The 24,116-nt window shown below is 41.0% G+C and overlaps 1 pseudogene; it reads left to right on the forward strand.

The window, feature by feature from the left end:
* Positions 1–23,865, forward strand: part of LOC136512191 (E3 ubiquitin-protein ligase SINA-like 7) — a 42,552-nt pseudogene extending 18,687 nt beyond the window's left edge.
* The last annotated feature ends 251 nt before the right edge of the window (positions 23,866–24,116 follow it).

The following is a 24,116-nucleotide window of genomic DNA, read 5'->3' on the forward strand; positions in this document are numbered from 1 at the left end:
TCGTAAACACATAGTGCAATGAATAACATTAGAATGTGCAGAAAATAGTGTATGTTCATGCATTTTACCTGTCAAATTGAAGACCAAACGCGTTGGTTTTATAGCTGGCAGTGGAGTGATCTTGTAAACATATTCTAGAATTGATTGTGGAACCTTTGTAACAACCTCAACAGTTGTATATTCTGTGATGTCAATCATCAGGTTGTAATCAACTGCTCTGTAGTTTCTTTTGGCATCTTGCACAACAAATTTTTTTATGATGTACACTTTTCCAATGTCAAAAGATGTTCCTTCTCATTTATGAGGTCATCAGAGATTTCAGCATAGATAGCATTGGCCTGTTATAATTGTAACAGAATACCATGGTTACACTATGTTTATTTCTACTATAACTGCTTGTGAATACGCAATATGTACAGAACAAATAGAAACAGCACCTTTGCATCTACCAGAACCATGCCAATGTATAGAGGGGCACCTTGACTCATAGTTTCATAATGAGTCCATTTTCTCACAACTCGAACAATGACACCATGTGGATGTTTCCCTTTGTCCAGCTTATTGAGAAACTTGGGCTGCTGCATACTGTATCTGTGATATATAAAAAAAATTATTTTTTTAGAACAACACATGCATATATGAAAAATAAAATCATGTGTAAACGACTTTGAAATAGTATATTAAAAAAATGGAACAATGACTGAAAAATTGTAAGGTAGATAGCACACAACCACATAGTAATATCCTAGTCCTTTATTACAAAAAAAACATTTGAGTGCCTACATTTTGACCTATAACATATCTAGATTATTATACACATGCCAACATATGGCGACACCCAGGCATATAGACCTGGTGTATTTAAATATAAACTGAGACTCTATTTGTTATATACATCAAACTATAGAACAAACTCTGTACAGAAACAGCCATCCTCTGAATACTGATATGCAAAATCATCATATGCTGTAATAGCCATCACTTGGTAGAATGAACTAAGAAGCAAAATACTGATAGGAGATCTCTGCAACTGATGCTTAGGATAGATGTTGAAGAATCTCTGTATAAACAACGTTCCTTGTCTGGTCTGTAGGTCTACCTTCATCGTCTTCTATGTAAATTTTGAGGCCTTGCTTCGCTGTTACACGAGAAACAGCTACATAGAGCTGTCCATGTGTAAAAACTGGTTTTGGGAGATAGAGACCCACTGCTGATAGTGTTTGTCCCTGACTTTTATTGATGGTCATAGCATAGCAAACTCTAATTGGATATTGACGCCGTTGTAGAACAAATGGCCACTTATTATTTTTGAGAGATAAAGTAATGCGTGGTATGGCAAAACTCTGATTTGCGTGAGAACCATTCATAATCTTTGCTTCGATAGTCCATTCTCCTATAGATGTCATAATGAGTCTTGTTCCATTGCACAGGCCTGCTCTCTGATTTAGATTGCGCAACAGCATTATCGGAATTCCTTGTTTGAGCACAATTCTATGCTGTGGGAAATTGTTTCCATTAATGGAATTAAGAAATTCAATTGGATATAAGAGGTCGTATGCTTCATGCTGAGCAGTAGATTTAGCAATAGTATCTGAACTGAAATATTCTTTCTCTCTGCTAGGTACCAATGGAACCATATAGTCATTGACTGAATGCGTAAGTTCATTGGTTGGAGCAAGTATGGCTCTCTGTACAAGATAGATGGGATCTTTGTATCTAGCATGGAAATCAGGATAAATTGCTTTTACAATGGCCGCAAGTCTGTTCTCAGCAGGACTTACAAGGAATTCTTGTGGTATGGTGATCCAGCTTCCTTCATCCTCTCCTTCCTTTGCAAGGGTAGGTATTTTATTTTCACCAATGTCTAGTATCCATTTATTGAATGCGGCCACTTGTTGCTGCTGAATAGGATCTTCTGGTGAGCAAAGCAATCGCATATTTTGTTTTAGACTTAGCACTTCAACATGGGACCATAAACGGGAGGCGATGATAGTAGTAGCAATAACATCCTGTTTGTTACCATCTTCAACTACTGGTAAGATCTGTCTAAGATCTCCTCCTAAGACTACAACCTTACCACCAAATGGAATATTTACGATCTCAGGATTTTTAACTTTTTCAATGTCACAAAATGTACGGTCAAGAGCTTCAAAACATTTCCTATTAGCCATGAGTGCTTCATCCCAAATAACCAGACTTATGAGTTCAATTAGTTTAGAGAGCATGGTACCTCTACTTACATCACAAATCATATCATCTTCTACCTCACAAGGTATTTTGAACCTTGAGTGGGCGGTACGGCCTCCTGGTAAGAGGAGCGCTGCAACTCCAGAGGACGCCACGGTCAGAACAATTTTGTTCTTTCCTCTTAGATAACCAACTATCCGATTCCATAGGTATGTTTTACCAGTTCCTCCATATCAAGCTACAAAAAAGAAACCAGCCTCATTCTGCTCAACTCTCTGTACTATTTTATGGAAAGCATTTTTCTGGTCTTCATTAAGGGAAACAGTTGGATTATTCATATCGATCAATGGATCAAGAGGATGTGATAACTCCTCTTCAACAAAACGATTGTGTAGAATAGGATAAGCAGCATGTGTCTTTGGTGGTAAGTTGAAGTCTGTTATATTCTTGCCACTTTGAGGAAAAAGAGCAGAGAGTTCATCAAGAAGATAGTCTCTAGCCATTGAATCAGGTAATTGGTAACTGGGGTCTCCAATCATATCTCTATACTGATAAATGATATCATCAGCTAGATGTCTCCAAACTTTTTCAAACAGAGTGTTCTCATCACCTACTTCACAAAAAAGTATCATAGTGACAAATAAGCTGCGCAGCTGTGGCGAAGTAGCCCAAGCTGCTGCTTCATCAAATGCATCATACCATTCGTGGTCATCACTGAGCAAACCACGTGACTTGCAAGCTTCTTTGAATGTGTGATGGTATACTCTGTTGTGGAATCTAAGATGTTCATAGCTTGTAGCTCCTTTAACTATGAGTAGCAACATCCGAAGATAGTACCGTTCTCCAGCCAAGGGATGCACATAGTGAAGTCGACCTATTTTATCATGCCGCTGTTTGCACTTACTCCATTTCCTATCTCTCTGATCCCATACCCATTTAGAAGGAAATTTAGGATAAGTCAGTGTTCTAGCTTCAGGAAAAAGTTCATTACATACAAACCACTGTGTTAACATAGTTCGCCTCAAAAACTCTACAGACAATAACTTATCCATCTTAGCCCTCGCACTGAAAGTTATGAAATTCTCATTAGGCATGTGCACAGGCATTCTCTCAACAGCTAGAAAATGTCTGTGAATATCATATCCAAACATTCTCCAACATGCATCTTGTTCGCAGATGTATCTACAATGAAGATATTCCTTAACCTCGTTTATAGTCTGTGTGTCGTCATCAAACGGCGTTTGCTGGCCTCTTTTAACTCTTTGAAGGTAAGCTTTGCTACAATCAGCTCCTTTTGTTACATACTTGAAGAGGTATTTGATAAAAGTAGTCTTATTACACCACTCAACATTTATGTGTGCCTGGTATTTTTTAAGGAGCAGCATGTTGTAAGGAACAACCCATCTATTATCCATGTGGCAACCTCCCTTGATGACAAAAAGTGTGGCCTAACCTCTTTTATAGGTAGCAAAACCAGTTGAAGTAACTGAAGTATCATCTTGATAGGTTTTAGGGAAATGCTTGGAACACTTGTTGTTCTTCATGCAAGGGCACTTAGGGTTTTGTTTACCACAGGGTCCATGTATCATGTGCTCTGCAACCAGAACATAACCTAATGGATCTAATTTTGGATTAGGTATCTCAGCAGATATGTGTTTGTCAATCATTGCTAGACTGGGATTAGATGTATCAGCCGAAGTCCAGATAATAATATGTGCATGTGGAAGACCTCGCTTCTGAAATTCGACAGTATGTAGTACTGCAATGAAAAGCAGCAACATGACTCACTTAAGAAACAGTGGGTATAGGCAGAGGAATACAAAGAACAATATCTAAGAAAAGACATAGATGTTTTGTATGCATGTACAAAATGTACCTGCGTTGCAAGGTCCAAAAGGCATACCCTGCCTAATATCTTTGAGAAGTTCCTCCAACTTCATGTTAAATACTCTGACTATGAGATCATTTCTATCATTTGGTTTTTGTCCTGGTTCGAAAATACCCTCAACAACTTCCAACCATCTTGGGTTACATGTGAATGTAACAAAAAAATCTGGAGGGCCATATTCTCGGCAGATAGCTATGCCATCATGATAATTTTGTATCATGTAACGTCTTCCACCAGTATACGATGATGGTAACACAGTCATCTTTCCCATCTCACTGCCCTCTGTAGATCCTTTACTGATAGCATCACAAATGCCCTGTATACTCTCCATTCTAATATCATCCTGATTATCCACTATGTACCTCAATCTATTTTCATCAACACATGCTCGAGCATCAACCTTAGCTTGGGTTGAAAGCGGACCATAACACAGATAGGGATTGGGCTCATTCTTCCTGTAGTGAAATAGGTAGCAGTAATAATCCTGCATTGTAACCTTGACACGAGCATTCTATGTAGATTCTGTGACACCAGTGTATAGAACTCTAGTCTGCCATCCACGCTCAGCATACGGAAACAATAATGGATATTGAAGCGCCATAAAAGCAGGATGTAGAGCAGATATCTGTTGCAGCTCACCTGTCTGTTTCTCCACAATAATGTCCCTCTCAAATGTGTCAGTGCCAAAATATCCAACTACAAGCATTGCTAACTGCTCAATAGCTGGTAAACTGTATTGAGGTGGATCTCCATCTTTTGGACCAACAATGCGGATAATAAAATCTTCAACATCATCACCTGCCAACCTATCTCTAGCCATTCTGAATTATTTTGCAAATGAATTGTGCTCATCAAGCATGGTGATCAGGGACTGAATAATGTCTCCATCTAGATCTGATGGTGGTGCGTCACCATGATCTAAAGAAGCAATCCTATTTTGAATCTCATTGGATGTATCGTATACATATAGCTGGATAAATTTTGGAATTCGACCATCCACAGGCAACAAAGAACCAATGCGGTGGTGAATCTGTCCACAAATCTTGAAAACTGGAGGACCCCTACCATCATTTGTAGTCCGGTCTATCTTTGCACCCATAGAGGTGAATGCAAACAGGCAATTGTACTTTCTAATGTTCTTCATAAACTTGTTAGAAATAGGACCCCCACCAAATGTTGCCAAAGATGCCAAAGGCTCAGGTCTAGGAAGAAACGATGGTATAACTACTCGACCTCCTTTGCAGCACTTGTTGTAAATAACCGAAGCAGATGAACTCCGCGACTCCTTGCCAACCTTTTCTGCATGCCAAAATATTGCATGGCAATTACAACATCGCTGATCGGGTGCTCCATAGTATGATCTCTCTGGATATGAACTGCATTGTCCATGCACAGCAGACATAAAGCCATGGATGAGTCACAGGCTACCACACGAAACATAGACGGAACCTAGGAAACTGGGATGTGTACCTTTCAGAGCCTCTACAAAATCTTCATCAAACTGACCACAGTCCAAATGAACGCTGTAAACAGTAGCTGCACCTGTTTACACATTTTAGCTTTTAAGCACAGAGTGATCCAAAGATGTAGATAGACCATGTATGATCAAGTGGCTTTCAATACCTCCCCACACACGCCGATGTTGACTTAGCAATTTCCTTCTTTTTTGCCTAGAGGTTGAGGGATCAGGACGCTCAAGGGGATAGGAAGTATTATTTCCTAAGTAAAGAATTGCGAAGATAAGATAAGAATAGACCTAGGATAATAATGTTTGTAAATATATTGGCCTAGACGCTGGAGGATACATACGTCCCCTTGCGCGACGGCCTCTCGAATTAGCTGTAGCGGAGGTGCGTAAAGGCACCGAAGCATCAGCTGATAAATATAAACATGCACAGTTAAGCACAACACTGTAAAAACACACTAAGGTTTCATAGGGCAGGAGAAAATATATATACGAAATTAAATTAAACAAAATCTATTGTACATACATAGATGCTGAGCTGCGATGTCAAACTGGTGGTCCATGAACACCGAAGGCTACACATCTTTGCATGAAGATATAACAATGAAAACAGTCTTTTGGTTTAGGAAAAAAGCAAACATCCTTAGGCATAAAAAGACAGTCTGTTGTGTGTTTGGTATGAGACAGTAGGGAGCAATAAGATAAGAAAACAGATACAATATATACATACGAAACAAAGGTTAACCTGCACAGGCTGATCATAGCATCATATGAAATAATGTAAGGATGGCTGACACAACAATAGCATGCATTGAAACATGATAATATGTGATATAAATTAAAAGGACTAATGTATTCATCTGGAAGACAAACAGAGGACCACATAATCCGAAAACACAGGAACATAATTTGTTTTTTAACAGTTTTAAAAAAAATTACAGAACCAAACAGAAAAAAGAGAGAGTACAAATCTGAATCGAACAAAAACAACAACACTATAGTGCAAGACTCTCTGTCGATGAACTGACTTGATCTAACAACTGCTGTGCATACATCAGCACAACAGATGATGGAACTGTGTCCTCCTCTAAGGACGCCAGTACTAATCTGGCAAGATGTGCACCTCTATTTGCAACTGGGAAAAGACGTTCAGCCAAAGATCTATATAGCTGTAATCCATGGATGCTATAATCAATAACCAAGAAGCCATATATTCTTTGTAAACCTATAAGAGCCTATAGAGCTGCTGCCTCATAAGGCAAATGATTAGTCACAGAAACAGGAGCCCAAAAAAAGAGTGTTTTGGAAATACCCTGCTGTACAGAGGGAGTCAGCTCTACCTCAATTCCATATACATGGCTCCCATCATCTGCTATCTCATGTATACAAGCCACATAAGGTAAATTACAGCGAACAACAACCTCTCGCAGAATAGGTACGTAGGATAAATTGATGGCAAACATGAGGGCAATAAGAATCCTTTGTCCGTCAGGATGAGAAGAAAAGCAGACGAACCTAAGCGGCCCTTCCCTCACTTAGTTTAATTAAGATGAAAAAGCAGATAGCCTGATTGTCTGAAAACTTTAAGAAATTTTAAAAATGTTTTAAAATTTTTTTTTGGATGAAACAGCAATTCCAGTGTCTAGACAGCTGCGAAGAGCGTGTTCGTCATCTAGATGTTTTTGCACAAACGAAAGCAGAACAGACGTGTATCAGTCCGAAAGAGCAGACCAACCAATACTGATAACATAACATAGATATTGCAAACCAAATAAGGAAAGTAGTGTTACCTAAAAGGAAGCCAAAACTGCAGAGCCGCAACCAACGGAGCCGAGGACAGCCAATATGAACAGGTACATCACAGCAAGGAACGAAGCAACTGAGAAAGACAGCACAGACGTACTGCAAGAACAGAGGAACAGTAGGTATAAAAAAAATGACCACACGAATCAATATAAGTAAATCCTACATGTATCTAAAAAATACTTGTAACTAAATAATATGAAATACAAACATACAAAGAACATAGAAGCACCAATGCAGATAATATGAGTGATCTTATGTTCATGGTTCATCACATAATATGGAATAAAAACAAGCACCAATGCAGGTAATATGAGTGATCTAATGTTCATGGTTTATCACACTACCACAACCTACCTTGCACACCCAAAACCCACCCGCGAAAACATAGGTTTCATTAAATGTCCTCTTTGACCAAGGCACTAAAAATAGGCAATTTACATTGTATATATATAACGCAGCTACTCAAACCTCGTAAAAAAGAGGCTTATCCAATTGATAAGCACTCTCAAAGAGATGATGAACATCGATATGTTTTATGAATTTAGCGCCAGCCTGAGCTGGCACAGCGTTACCAACAATTATTTTCTTTCCCATAACAGGTGGACCAAAAAAAAAATTATCTATATGGCTGATATAAAATAGAATATAAACAATAGATGTTAGCTTTGCATCAGGTAAAGGCGGCACTCCGTTGCGAGCCTAGCACTAAAAAAACCTATCATAATAACAATGAACTATATATAGTAACAGAAAGTAATCAGCGGTAAATAACATGACAGCAAAATGCATATTTTTTTTAATCAATTGTCATATAAAGCAGACTTTATTACGCTCATCCGATACATACTACAGCTAGATGTCGTCCAGAAAATATCACACTGATGCATGTCATGATCAGTCTGACCTCATTTAGCAACAATAATATGACTCCTTTATAGGACTAATTGGTGCGCTCTTAATATAACTCTTCACACATATCATCTATTCTGAAGACACACTATTGTTTAATATAAAACAACTGACGTAAGTATATCTAAGGAACCTAAACGGTGCATCCACACTATTTAAGAAACAAGGCACTCATTAAAAGACAAATCATGAAGATCTGGAGTCCAATGCCATAGGCTGAATAAAACTGATGGTACAATTTAACAACATTATAAGTACCAATAATAGATGTAAAATCTAAATAGCGCATTTATTAACTTAATAGCTATTGTTGTAGTAGTGGCACATCTATTGTTGGACAACAATCATGTAACTCGAAAACTCCATTTTTTATTAGACTCACCGCAGCACCATATCCTAACATGAATCCATCTCTATATATGCATACCAAATCGAATAAGACCAGCACACACTTGGTAAAAGGCATAAACGAATCCATCTTTACCTGACTGAAATCCCTATGTGCAGGTGGAGCAGCGCACGCCCCCTCCCTCCCGCCCGCGCTCCCCCTCACCCCCGCCACCAAGTCCGCCGAGAGCGGCGTAGCAGGAAGAGAGAGGCGCAGAAAGCCATAGAACAACAACCCAACGAGCACCGCGCCGAGCCAGAGAAACACAGCCCCCCCGCCAGCACCGCGAGCATCAGCAGCAGCGCGCCCCCCCCCCGCGAGCAGCGCGGGCAGCAACAGCAGCAAGGGCGGCCGGCCACCAAGTCCGCCGAGACCAGCGAGAAGCGAGCGGCGCAGAAAGGCGTGGACGAAACCCTAGCAAGAATGGAGAGCAGCGAAGGCGACAGCGAGGAAAGGAGGAAGCGAAACGGCGACGACACAGACCAGCTCGATTAGGAAGAAGCCGAGGCTAATGTGTCAGAGAAGAAGCTGGAAGCCCTGTATATATATGTCTCTATCCGGATTCTTAGTTGGAGCCAACAAACACACAGGAAGACTGAGAAGGAATTTGGAATCAGCAGAAGCAGCTTCGAGCAAAAGCGGCTTTAACAAATCTGAGGCACACGATGACTGATCGAACGGTGGTTTCCTAATGGGGTGACGTGGCTGACCCCTCCTTCGGAGGAGCAGGCGCCCATTGTCTTGGGTTGAAAGCGGACCATAACACAGATAGGGATTGGGCTCATTCTTCCTGTAGTGAAATAGGTAGCAGTAATAATCTTGCATTGTAACCTTGACACGAGCATTCTGTGTAGATTCTGTGACACTAGTGTATAGAACTCCAGTCTGCCATCCGCGCTCAGCATATGGAAACAATAATGGATATTGAAGCGCCATAAAAGCAGGATGTAGAGCAGATATCTGTTGCAGCTCACCTGTCTGTTTCTCCACAATAATGTCCCTCTCAAATGTGTCAGTGCCAAAATCTCCAACTACAAGCATTGCTAACTGCTCAACAGCTGGTAAACTGTATTGAGGTGGATCTCCATCTTTTGGACCAACAATGCGGATAATAAAATCTTCAACATCATCACCTGCCAACCTATCTCTAGCCATTCTGAATTGTTTTGCAAATGAATTGTGCTCATCAAGCATGGTGATCAGGGACTGAATAATGTCTCCATCTAGATCTGATGGTGGTGCGTCACCATGATCTAAAGAAGCAATCCTATTTTGAATCTCATTGGATGTATCGTATACATATAGCTGGATAAATTTTGGAATTCGACCATCCACAGGCAACAAAGAACCAATGCGGTGGTGAATCTGTCCACAAATCTTGAAAACTAGAGGACCCCTACCATCATTTGTAGTCCGGTCTATCTTTGCACCCATAGAGGTGAATGCAAACAGGCAATTGTACTTTCTAATGTTCTTCATAAACTTGTTAGAAATAGGACCCCCACCAAATGTTGCCAAAGATGCCAAAGGCTCAGGTCTAGGAAGAAACGGTGGTATAACTACTCGACCTCCTTTGCAGCACTTGTTGTAAATAACCGAAGCAGATGAACTCCGCGACTCCTTGCCAACCTTTTCTGCATGCCAAAATATTGCATGGCAATTACAACATCGCTGATCGGGTGCTCCATAGTATGATCTCTCTGGATATGAAACTGCATTGTCAATGCACAGCAGACATAAAGCCATGGATGAGTCACAGGCTACCACACGAAACATAGACGAAACCTAGGAAACTGGGATGTGTACCTTTCAGAGCCTCTACAAAATCTTCATCAAACTGACCACAGTCCAAATGAGCGCTGTAAACAGTAGCTGCACCTGTTTACACATTTTAGCTTTTAAGCACAGAGTGATCCAAAGATGTAGATAGACCATGTATGATCAAGTGGCTTTCAATACCTCCCCACACACGCCGATGTTGACTTAGCAATTTCCTTCTTTTTTGCCTAGAGGTTGAGGGATCAGGACGCTCAAGGGGATAGGAAGTATTATTTCCTAAGTAAAGAATTGCGAAGATAAGATAAGAATAGACCTAGGATAATAATGTTTGTAAATATATTGGCCTAGACGCTGGAGGATACATACGTCCCCTTGCGCGACGGCCTCTCGAATTAGCTGTAGCGGAGGTGCGTAAAGGCACCGAAGCATCAGCTGATAAATATAAACATGCACAGTTAAGCACAACACTGTAAAAACACACTAAGGTTTCATAGGGCAGGAGAAAATATATATATGAAATTAAATTAAACAAAATCTATTGTACATACATAGATGCTGAGCTGCGATGTCAAACTGGTGGTCCATGAACACTGAAGGCTACACATCTTTGCATGAAGATATAACAATGAAAACAGTCTTTTGGTTTAGGAAAAAAGCAAACATCCTTAGGCATAAAAAGACAGTCTGTTGTGTGTTTGGTATGAGACAGTAGGGAGCAATAAGATAAGAAAACAGATACAATATATACATACGAAACAAAGGTTAACCTGCACAGGCTGATCATAGCATCATATGAAATAATGTAAGGATGGCTGACACAACAATAGCATGCATTGAAACTTTATAATATGTGATATAAATTAAAAGGACTAATGTATTCATCTGGAAGACAAACAGAGGACCACATAATCCAAAAACACATGAACATAATTTGTTTTTTAACAGTTTAAAAAAAATTACAGAACCAAACAGAAAAAAGAGAGAGTACAAATCTGAATCGAACAAAAACAACGACACTATAGTGCAAGACTCTCTGTAGATGAACTGACTTGATCTAACAACTGCTATGCATACATCAGCACAACAGATGATGGAACTGTGTCCTCCTCTAAGGACGCCAGTACTAATCTGGCAAGATGTGCACCTCTATTTGCAACTGGGAAAAGACGTTCAGCCAAAGATCTATATAGCTGTAATCCATGGATGCTATAATCAATAACCAAGAAGCCATATATTCTTTGTAAACCTATAAGAGCCTGTAGAGCTGCTGCCTCATAAGGCAAATGATTAGTCACAGAAACAGGAGCCCAAAAAAAGAGTGTTTTGGAAATACCCCGCTGTACAGAGGGAGTCAGCTCTACCTCAATTCCATATACATGGCTCCCATCATCTGCTATCTCATGTATACAAGCCACATAAGGTAAATTACAGCGAACAACAACCTCTCGCAGAATAGGTACGTAGGATAAATTGATGGCAAACATGAGGGCAATAAGAATCCTTTGTCCGTCAGAAAGAGAAGAAAAGTAGACGAACCTAAGCGGCCCTTCCCTCACTTAGTTTAATTAAGATGAAAAAGCAGATAGCCTGATTGTCTAAAAACTTTAAGAAATTTTAAAAATGTTTTGAAATTTTTTTTGGATGAAACAGCAATTCCAGTGTCCAGACAGCTGCGAAGAGCGTGTTCGTCGTCTAGATGTTTTTGCACAAACGAAAGCAGAACAGACGTGTATCAGTCCGAAAGAGCAGACCAACCAATACTGATAACATAACATAGATATTGCAAACCAAATAAGGAAAATAGTGTTACCTAAAAGGAAGCCAAAACCGCAGAGCCGCAACCAACGGAGCCGAGGACAGCCAATATGAACAGGTACAGCACAGCAAGGAACGAAGCAACTGAGAAAGACGGCACAGACGTACTGCAAGAACAGAGGAACAGTAGGTATAAAAAAAATGACCACACGAATCAATATAAGTAAATCCTACATGTATCTAAAAAATACTTGTAACTAAATAATATGAAATACAAACATACAAAGAACATAGAAGCACCAATGCAGATAATATGAGTGATCTTATGTTCATGGTTCATCACATAATATGGAATAAAAACAAGCACCAATGCAGGTAATATGAGTGATCTAATGTTCATGGTTCATCACACTACCACAACCTACCTTGCACACCCAAAACCCACCCGCGAAAACACAGGTTTCATTAAATGTCCTCTTTGACCAAGGCACTAAAAATAGGCAATTTACATTGATATAACGTAGCTACTCAAACCTCGTAAAAAAAAGAGGCTTATCCAATTGATAAGCACTCTCGAAGAGATGATGAACATCGATATGTTTTATGAATTTAGCGCCAGCCTGAGCTGGCACAGCGTTACCAACAATTATTTTCTTTCCCATAACAGGTGGACCAAAAAAAAATCATCTATATGGCTGATATAAAATAGAATATAAACAATAGATGTTAGCTTTGCATCAGGTAAAGGCGGCACTCCGTTGCGAGCCTAGCACTAAAAAAAACCTATCATAATAACAATGAACTATATATAGTAACAGAAAGTAATCAGCGGTAAATAACATGACAGCAAAATGCATATTTTTTTTAATCAATTGTCATATAAAGCAGACTTTATTACGCTCATCCGATACATACTACAGCTAGATGTCGTCCAGAAAATATCACACTGATGCATGTCATGATCAGTCTGACCTCATTTAGCAACAATAATATGACTCCTTCATAGGACTAATTGGTGCGCTCTTAATATAACTCTTCACACATATCATCTATTCTGAAGACACACTATTGTTTAATATAAAACAACTGACGTAAGTATATCTAAGGAACCTAAACAGTGCATCCACACTATTTAAGAAACAAGGCACTCATTAAAAGACAAATCATGAAGATCTGGAGTCCAATGCCATAGGCTGAATAAAACTGATGGTACAATTTAACAACATTATAAGTACCAATAATAGATGTAAAATCTAAATAGCGCATTTATTAACTTAATAGCTATTGTTGTAGTAGTGGCACATCTATTGTTGGACAACAATCATGTAACTCGAAAACTCCATTTTTTATTAGACTCACCGCAGCACCATATCCTAACATGAATCCATCTCTATATATGCATACCAAATCGAATAAGACCACCACACACTTGGTAAAAGGCATAAACGAATCCATCTTTACCTGACTGAAATCCCTATGTGCAGGTGGAGCAGCGCACGCCCCCCCTCCCTCCCGCCCGCGCTCCCCCTCACCCCCGCCACCAAGTCCGCCGAGAGCGGCGTAGCAGGAAGAGAGAGGCGCAGAAAGCCATAGAACAACAACCCAACGAGCATCGCGCCGAGCCAGAGAAACACAGCCCCCCGCCAGCACCGCGAGCATCAGCAGCAGCGCGGACCCCCCGCGAGCAGCGCGGGCAGCAACAGCAGCAAGGGCGGCCGACCACCAAGTCCGCCGAGACCAGCGAGAAGCGAGCGGCGCAGAAAGGCGTGGACGAAACCCTAGCAAGAATGGAGAGCAGTGAAGGCGACGACGAGGAAAGGAGGAAGCGAAACGGCGACGACACGGACCAGCTCGATTGGGAAGAAGCCGAGGCTAATGTGTCGGAGAAGAAGCTGGAAGCCCTGTATATATATGTCTCTATCCGGATTCTTAGTTGGAGCCAACAAACACACAGGAAGACTGAGAAGGAATTTGGAATCAGCAGAAGCAGCTTCGAGCAAAAGCGGCTTTAACAAATCTGAGGCACACGATGACTGATCGAACGGTGGTTTCCTAATGGGGCGACGTGGCCGACCCCTCCTTCGGAGGAGCAGGCGCCCATTGTCTTGGTAAATTTGAACAGACATAGTGAGTGAATAATCATATGGATCATATCTTTTTACTACATGCTTGATGGTTCATAAGGGAGAGCACAGGACAAGATAGGGATGCTCCCGAATCCAATTCATAAAGGCGTTGTCTTTTCATTTAGATAACGGAATTAAACCACCTATACAAAATGAAAATCCTTGAGGGTCAAAATCCGCCATGGAAAATGGAAAAAACACCACAGAAAATGGGGAACCAAAAAATTCTTGATGATCGAAAACTGCTAAAGAAAATGGGGGAAAAAACACCAAAGAAATGCTTCTTGAGGGGCAACCGTCAAGCAATGGCCGTTCGGCTGGTAGGTAGAATAGTGAATTTTGAATTATTTTGGATGGTTGAATAGTATTTTGTGAGAGAAAATAAGCTGAAACAAGTGGGAAGTAGTACAGCCGAACGCCCTGATAGAGAGAAAGAGAAATTCAATTTCCTTGACGCTCCACCCCCAAGGATCAATTTTTTGGCGTTTTGGCCACCAAGGAAAATCGGGTCGTGGCAAAATTTACCAAACGTCAAGGAAATTCTTGAACCACCAAGTATATATAATTTCTTTAGTGCCACAAGTCCCCAAAGAAATGTGTTTCAACCACCAAGAGAATCTGAAAAAGGTTCAAAAATCTCAAAACCCTGCGACCACCAAAGTTTTGAACTCCCAACCTCAACCTTCACTTGGTTGCTTCTTACCACTGCACCTCAAAATCATCTGTGACTAAATGGCTAATGCATTGCTTTTGTTAGGAATTGGGGGAGAAGCGAGAAGGAGCAGAGGTGGAGAACCGTGGAGATACTGGTGGGAACAACGAATGGTTGTTTATTTTTTTGAACAATTTGAATGGAATAAGCGAATAACATTGTAAATACATTGCTTAACCATCATTCCCTCTCTTGACAAACTTTCAATCACATCTGGCCCACAAGCCTAAACTTCAAGCCTAGTTGCTTTCCTATTTCAACCCAGATTATGTAGGGACTTACGGTACTCCCAAATGATATGACTTTTATCATGTATTATCTCCCGAATGATTGTAGACTACCAATCCTGAGTTTGTAAGAAGTTCTTGAGATGCTGTACGTGACATAGAGCGCTCATGCCAACAAAACAAGAGCCAAAGTCTTGGCAAAAATTGGCACAGGATTTACACGTACAGGAGAATACACTGAACTCTTGGCAAGCTAAGTACTACCTGATAGGAATCAAATAGAGCTTCCACATGCGTCACCAAACCAAACACTGGGCCTAATAACCATGATCTAGCTGTGGTTTTGTACTCAATGTTGTGGAGATGTGCAGTTTGTGCATGACACTGATCCAAGACGCTTCATCCACACCTGTCTTACAAATGGAGAGCATGCTTTTCTACTGCATCACGGGCCACTGCACTAGTGTTCGAGGGAGCAGAGATCCTGTGCCTTGATGGATCATCTACAACCATGCGCATGCATCAACGCCGGTTGATTGAACTAATAAGGCTTTCAGCAACACAGCAGAGATGTTTCCTGATACTTCCTATTCCCAACAATTCTTGTTGTGGATGCTAGCTTCAGATCGATCCTGAGCTACTACTAGTCCTTGTTTATTTCCGTTTGTAGCTATTGCTCTACTTTTGTACCGAGTGTAGTTTGGGCCGGGTAACATGCTAGCTAGTGATGCCACGAGATATATAGTAGGTGACCACGAGGGAAGTAGGCTTGCTACCGATTCGTGACATCATAACTTGTATTGGATGATATATATGCTGGGTGACCACGGGAAGAAGGCACATCACATGCTCATGTGAAGCTGTAGTTCACTTTAACCTTGTCATAAGTCAAACTTCTATCAAATTTTTACCATGTCTATATAAATATGCATGAATGTAGACAATATCAATTTTTTTACTAAATATATGCCTTGATCAACATTTTCTAAGCAAGCGTGTTCATGTTATCAATATATTTTCTCTAACAACTTAGTTTCATTAAATATATATTTTCAGGCTGCTTCGTTGCCCGTTGGTCCTCGGTTGCCGCGTGCAGTGCTAGGTTTCACTATTTTTTTTAATTGTTCACAGGGGGTGAGGAGGAATTACTCTACCACCTGAGGTCTTGTTTGATGTAGTCGGATTCACGTCAATCCACATGTGTTAGGATGGATTGGAGTGGAACTTGAACTAAATTCCACCACAATCCACCTCAATACATGTGGATTGAGGTGAATCCAACAACATCCAAACAAGGCCTGAATTGTATTCCTTTATGGCCTTGAAACAGCTCAACCCAGTACAGGTCAAAACGATGAAATGATCGTCATTGAGTAAGGCAGCTTTCACTATTTTATCATGGGCAGTGGGCCCATACTAAGCTTCTGCATGTGAAGCTCCGACCAAGCCATGTTTGGCATGTGAAGAAAGGCTTCACATTATATTAGTAGAAATTAAATGGGTGAAGAGAGTGAGCTGGCTAATGGGATCCTAGATTATACTATTTTTTTTCTACATTTTACGACTGCTTTTTTTATTCCTTGCCCGCAAATGCAAATGGCTGATTTATATAGATAATTTCACAGTTACGGTAGCTTTTATTTTGTCTACTTTTTAAGATTGCTTTTTTTTATTTATGATTGCAGGCAAGGAAATAATTTCACAGTTACGGTAGCTTACTAGATAATTTATTAAAAACGTAACCAAGACACTGGATAGCTGATTAAAGTGATGTTCCTTTGTATCATTGGTTTGAGTTCACTGCTTGATCATTTTTCGTTGCTGCCTTCATGTAGGGGTGTCAATGTCCCAGGCAAGCATCATTTACTTAGGCCCTGTTTAGATTCTAAAAATTTTCACCCCAAAGTGTCACATTGAATCTTGCGGCACATACATGGAGTACTAAATGTAGACGAAAAAAAACTAATTGCACAGTTGGATGAGAAATCACGAGACGAAACTTTCGAACCTAATTAGTCCATAATTAGACACTAATTACCAAATACAAACGAAAGTGCTACAGTAGCCAAAACCAAAAAAATTTGCCATCTAAACGCGCCCTTAATCTAGTAAGCTGCCTTCGTCTTCGAGATAGGTGTCATCTAGCAGAGCTGTAGTTCTGGTGCCCTCTCTAGATGAATCCATTATTGATTAACTTGATGCGCCCAACACTGGTGCAGCAAGGCTTTTTGCTCCTGGTTGGAAAACCCCTTTAGTCCCAGTTTTCCAATCGGGAGCACCAATCCGGGACTAAAGGTACCCTCCTTTAGTCCCGGCTTGACACCCGGGACTAAAGGGGGACCTTTAGTTCCGGTTGAAAACACCAACCGGGAGTAAAGAGGGCCTCTAGGCCTAGCCAGGGACCGCCACGGGGCAGGACCTTTAGTCCCGGTTGGAAACACCAACCGGGACTAAATGTCCCTCTTTTTTTTCTTTTTTCTGGTTTCTATTTTTAGTTTCTTTTTCATTTAATGATTAGTTTTGATATTAAAATATATTTTCGAATACGCTGCTAATAGTAATATATATGTGTACTTCGCACGTGTAAGTTTTCGTTCGAACTTTGTACATAAATAACAAACAAATATACGCGTACATGCAAATATATATGATGATCATATATATATACACACGTTATTTCATGTATATATATATATATATATATATATATATATATATATATATATTACAAAGGTTTGATATATAAATTGTTTATGTCCTTAGCAATTCACTCCTCCAGATTTGGCATCCACGTTTCGTTCGGGTCATTGTAGAACTCGCCGTTGGGGTTGATGACCTGGTCATTTAGAAATCCTGCTATAGTCTCTCGAATTGCTTTAAGTTGGTCAAGTCGTATGACTCTTTTCCTCAATCATTCAGTCTTCAATAAAAGTTAAAGGAAAAAGTATTAATATATATATATATATATGTATGTATATTATTGCTCATGTAATTACTTATACAAATGAGAGCAATAAAGAAATTATAAATATACGATCGAAATAATATAAAGGAAAAAGTATTTATATACGTACTTTGAGTTGCTCTTCAGGAGTTCTCTTTGAGTATGCCATGATGAACTCGCAAACATAATATCCGCAGTAGTTGTTACCTGCTCCTACCTTAGAACCCACTTTTACGATAAAAAAATCAATTAGGGTGAATTGAAATCATCATATGGTGTTAATTGAATATAAATGTGTAGTTATAGTACTTACTTTGTGTGCGATTACACCCAGTGACGCTTTGCAATGTTTCATTTTTTGTTCCTCAATGAACCTTTTTCAAACCCCGCTCCCAATAAAATAAAAAAAATAATTTAACCTTTAATAATTGTTGAGAGATCGGTGCCATTATATATATATATATATATATATATATATATATATATATATATATATGTTGTTATAGAGAAACTAAATTAATTACCCTTGTATAATATCTATCATGTCTTGATACTCTGTTTGCGGTTTTCACAACAAGTTTAAGATTTTCAATCTACTATTGGCCATATCGATGACCATCAATATCCAGTGATTGCTGCATAAACACACACACACAGTGTATGTGTGTGTGTGTGTGAGAGAGAGAGAGAGGTAACTAGCTAGTAAGGAAATATTGATGTCCCATATATATGATCGACATTAATTACTTATAATAACACTCACTCGAAGTTGTAGAGGAAGAGTATCTCCTTCTTGTCGCGTTGGTTCACTAAGAAATTCATGAGATTTCTCTCAGGTTGAGGCTTATAATCCTTCGGGGGGTTAGGGTGTTTGTATACGACATACGGATCAACGAACCCAACATCATTATCCTTTCTCTTTCTAAGTTCTGTCATCTCATATATGCATACATGAAAATTATGAATATATATATATATATATATTGTGAATATATAATAAAGAAATTGTGAATATAGTAGAAAATAATTACACTTACAGACAATAGCAGCTAATGAGACTTTTGTCGAGAGAGTCTAGGTGGCATAGTTGGTGTAATTCTGAAAGCTCGACATAGATAATGTCATTGCCAAGGAAGTAATGGTGGTTTCTAATTCCAACAGAAAGATAGATTTGTCCTGCATCAGACGCCGACATGGACCACCCGTTTAGCAGGTACATTTACGTACCCAGTTCACCTAATTTCTCTGGGTTGTATACACTCTGGCCTGGTACAAATTTCTTGTAAGGATCCACTTCCGGAGCAGATGGTCCTTCAGCGAGCACTTCGGCAAGGTTCAAACCAATTTCCTCATAAAACCGAAGAAACGACTCATAGCCGCCTACCTCCGCCACTAAATTTAAGTTTGAACCATATTCGTTAGGAACGACAAGGGGGGGATTGATTGTTGCGTTTATTGTCCGAGTTGTGCAACACCTTTTCCTACTCTCTTCTTTTTTTGCGCCGCCTCATATGACTTGGTGAGAGAGCGGTCATAGTCCGATATCGGTTGTTTCGCGGCGCTCTTAAGAGAATCATGTTTTTTTGTTCCAACTTCTTTCTTAGCTGATCTGGAGGTAGGAAGAAGTATGATGGCTCCGTGTTCTCCCTCGCTCGTCGTGCCTGTTTTGCACCTTCAAAGAAATCTGTCACTTCTTTTTGTACTGCATCCGTTAATTCATGTTCACTTTTCTTATAAGATAGTTTTTGGGGAATAATTGGATGAGTATTTGCTTTCTACTTCTTTGCCGGCGGGATGGGCAACGGCTTTGTTTGTGGGGCGGACCTCTTAGGGGCTGGCTTCCTTGGAGGCGGGGGAGGCATTGGAGACCGCCTTGGAGGTAGTGCAGACTTTGGAGGCGGCGGAGGCGTTGGAGACCTCGGCGGAGGAGTTGTGGACTTCCTTGGAGGCGGCGGAGGAGTTGGAGATGGTGAGGATGCAACAGTGCCTTCGAAGGCGTCATCATTGCCCTGAGCACTATGATGGTCGGGAGAAGCAACAGCTAGACTTTGGTTGGCGGAGGCCCTGCTTTGTGAGTACAAAAAATAATGAGATATAAGTAAATGCTTATTATTAGTCATGCCAATCGAAAATTATCAAAAAATTGTTTTGTTAACTTTTGTCCGCACCTAATGTCTGCTGGCATTGGAGCAGACGCCCTAGGGATAATGATGTAGCACTTGCGCCATAGTATATATGCCTTCTCTGCTTCTCCTAGAGTCGTCTCTCCATCACCTCCAGGAATGTCAAGAGCTAGATCCTCATAACCTTTGCTCACTTTATCCACTGCGACCCTAGCATATCCAGGTTGTATTGGTGCCCCATGGATTCTTGATGTCTTGGTAGGGTCTGGAGGAGTAAAAACACCGACAACGACCTTGATTGTGTCATTCCCCCTTGGAACATGTAGCTCAATTGATGTTATTGGAGTAGTGACATCATCCATGGGGAAGCGCAGCGCTGCGTCATCTTGCTTTGGCAGCTCAGTGGAAGCGCAGCTGCTTTTCAACTGACCAGGGGGGCTAATATTAACATTCATTCCTAGCTCTGATGCCTGCCTCTGGGCACTCATTGCTATCTGCACTTACTTTCTGATTTCTTCCTGCATTCTTGCTTCCATTGCTTTTTCCCGCTCCTTTGCTTCAAGCACCATTTCCTCCAACATTGTCACCCGCGTTGCTTGCTCCTCCTTGCTTCTTTGGCGGCTTCGGTAGGTTTCCCTGTCATTAGGGAAACCATGAACCCATGGAGTGTTGCGTCCTAAGCCTCTGGTTTGGCCAGTGTGTTCAGCAGTCCCGATGGCATACGTCAGCTCATTCTTCTCTCTATTGGGCTTGAACACACCAATCTCTTTAGCTTCTATAGCAAAAGCCAATTGGCGTGCTGCTGTTTCGAGTTTTTGCCCATACACTGCCAGGCGGTCTATGGGTCGAGTCTTCCCCCACGACCGAAAAACCAATTCTTCGAGCGTGGGGGCCACTTGGCTGATTCTGGTTCGATCCCCTTGGTAATAATGTCCGCTTTTATTTTTTGCCACTTCGGAATGGCAGTATCGTAGCCACCTGATCCCACCTCTTCTTCAGCTTTCCCCATTGCAGTATCATTGAAGGCACCATATTCAGCAAAAATGTCATCATCGCCCCATTGTTCTTCTTCACCTTCTTCCATTACAACTCTGGTTTCTCCGTGCTTCGTCCAACAAATATAGTTTGGCATGAAACCCGACTTGAACAAGTGTGAATGAAGAGTCTTTGAGTTAGCATATTCCATCGTATTCTTACATACGGCACATGTGCAGCACATGAAACTATCGCGTTTGTTTGCCTTGGCCGCACGTAACAAAGAATGCACGCCGTCCATGAACTCTTGGGAGCAACGATCAACATTGTACATCCAATGCTGACTCATCTGCATTACATGACATAAATACCGTATTAAAACCTAGAACATAATTAGTTAATTATACAACATGCATACCACCACAAAAGCTATAAATTTAAGAAAGCCTCGCTACAATGTAGACAATCCCAACTACCACTAAAAACATTAAAGCTAAAATGCACTTTAGCAGCACAAGGATTCCGCGACCAATCCCAACTAAAATAGACAGATCCCCCGTTTGTTCAACATCTTTGGACTTCTTCGGCTGGATCATTGCCTCATTAGCCGCCATATCTGCCTGTTGTGCAAGATATTTTTGCACGAGTTCAACATACTCTTCCTCCCAGTAGAAGCCTGAACATCCAGTGCCACCCCACTGCAATTAAAATAGAAAATTAGAACTTTAATCACAACCATCATGAAAATAGGTATAAACTAACTATAGTCATTAAATACGATAAAATAAATCACATTGCGATCCAGACACTTGTAGAAAATGTGACCCTTGTTGGGACCCTCCTTCTTCACTCGGTACTCCATCATAATCTTCGTCTCATCACAACACTTGCTGCATGCAATGAGTGGAAGGCCCGGCCTAAGTCGCTTTGGAAACCCATGAGAGGCCGAGGACCCGAAAGCAGTTGCCATCTACTCTCTATACTCATTTTTAATACACTATAAATTTTTCATTTTATAAACAAATAAAATTAAAAAAAAACTCTAAAATTATCTATATCTCTAAACAATGAAGTGTGCTATGCATGCTACAAATGAACGGTAAATACTAGTTTTTAATAGCTACTTTAACCTTCCTTCATATAAATATGCAAGCTTGAAGTGATTTTGAGCTCAAATTGCTTACAAATGAAAAAAACCACAATAAAGAACCATATATATATATATATAGTGAACAAAATGAGATAAGACAATGTTGAAACATGAGAGTATGAAGTTGGTAACCTTTAGAACCGAAGAATCGACGGATGAATCGAAGAAATCGATGGAGGAATCGAAGAATGGATGAAGAAAGAGCAAGAACACTGCTTAAATTTGAACTGAAGCTCTCGGGCGGGCTCGGGGAGGAAGAAGACGGCCAACAGGATTTATTGGGGGGACCTTTAGTCTCGGTTGGTGGATCCAACCAGGACTAAAGGTCACTTTCCAGTCCCGGGCCACGCCACTAGCCGGGACAAGAGATTTACTCCTGATTGGAGCCACCAACCGGGAGTAAAGGTCGACCTTTAGTCCCGGTTGGTGGCTCCAACCGGGACTAAAGGTCCCCTGCCACAACGGCCTGGTGCAGGAGCCGTTGGGCAGGGACCTTTAGTCTCGGTTGAAGCCACCAACCGGAACTAAAGGTCTCTCTAGTCTTGGGCGTAATATTTCCCGGGACTAGAGTCTGATTTGGCCCTTGGATCAAAGGTCTGTTCTCTACTAGTGTTCATTCTTGGATGACATACCTTTTGATGTGCGCTGATGACACATGCATATGCAGTGCGACGTGGGGCACGCGGTTTGTTCACGATGCTCCAGGCCACGGGCAAGTGCCCTGTGTGTAGGGTCATCACCGGCAGATACCGCCGGTGCCATGTCATGGAGCGACTGGTGGAGTCCATCCGCGTCCCATGCCCGTATGTATGCTGCCCATGGCTGTGCCTTGAGGCCGTTCTACTATGATCAAGAAAGCCACCGCTCTATGTGCGTGCATGCGCCATGCCACTGCCCTGGTGAGGCATGCAGCTTTGTAGGCTCCATGGCTGCGCTCCTGGACCATTGCAGCACAACGCACAAATGGCCATGCATCACCACAGTCAAGCACATTGATAAGGACGAATTAACCATCTGCATGATGGCTTCAATTTCCTTCTTGCTGATTGCTCCACAGGCAACAAGAATCAAGGTTCCACTGCCAGAATCCAGTGCCTGCTCCTGATTACTGTGGCGCGGCAACCGTATGCCCGCATCATCTCTGTGCACTGCATAGACCCACATGCTGCCGCGGGCAGCGGTGCTCAGGGAGCGACCTCAAAGGAAATGCAAGGCGAGCTGTATTATGATCTGAGCAGGATATGCAGTGTTTATAATCAGTTAATCCACCATTGGCAACTCCAGGGATCAAGGTTTAGAATAGTCCGCACAGACCTTTCCAATGGGGTTCCTAAACCTGACGATTGCTTCCAGGTCGTTGTGGTGCCAAATTTAGTTATTGACGACCATGACAAGGGTATCAAGGTCAAAGTTCGTATTGTTATCAAGTAATAGACCAGTGTTGGTTAGTCGTCTTAACTATTGCTGTAAATTATAGAACCTGCTGAATATCTATGCCAGCGCCCACCACTCTGGTTTAGTTTCTGGACGTGTCTGCTCTGTAAGGGTCAATCCCAGTTCAACTGACATGGCAAATGATGTGTAGTTGCATGTGGAGTTGTAGGTTTCTAATAACTCTGCTTGAGTCCCTACTTTTGAATGACAGCTGCTCTACCTGATATATTGGGCAAGTAGTGTGTATA

Source organism: Miscanthus floridulus, chromosome 16 (genome assembly GCF_019320115.1).
Source record: "Miscanthus floridulus cultivar M001 chromosome 16, ASM1932011v1, whole genome shotgun sequence".
In the NCBI taxonomy this organism is placed as follows: domain Eukaryota; kingdom Viridiplantae; phylum Streptophyta; class Magnoliopsida; order Poales; family Poaceae; genus Miscanthus; species Miscanthus floridulus.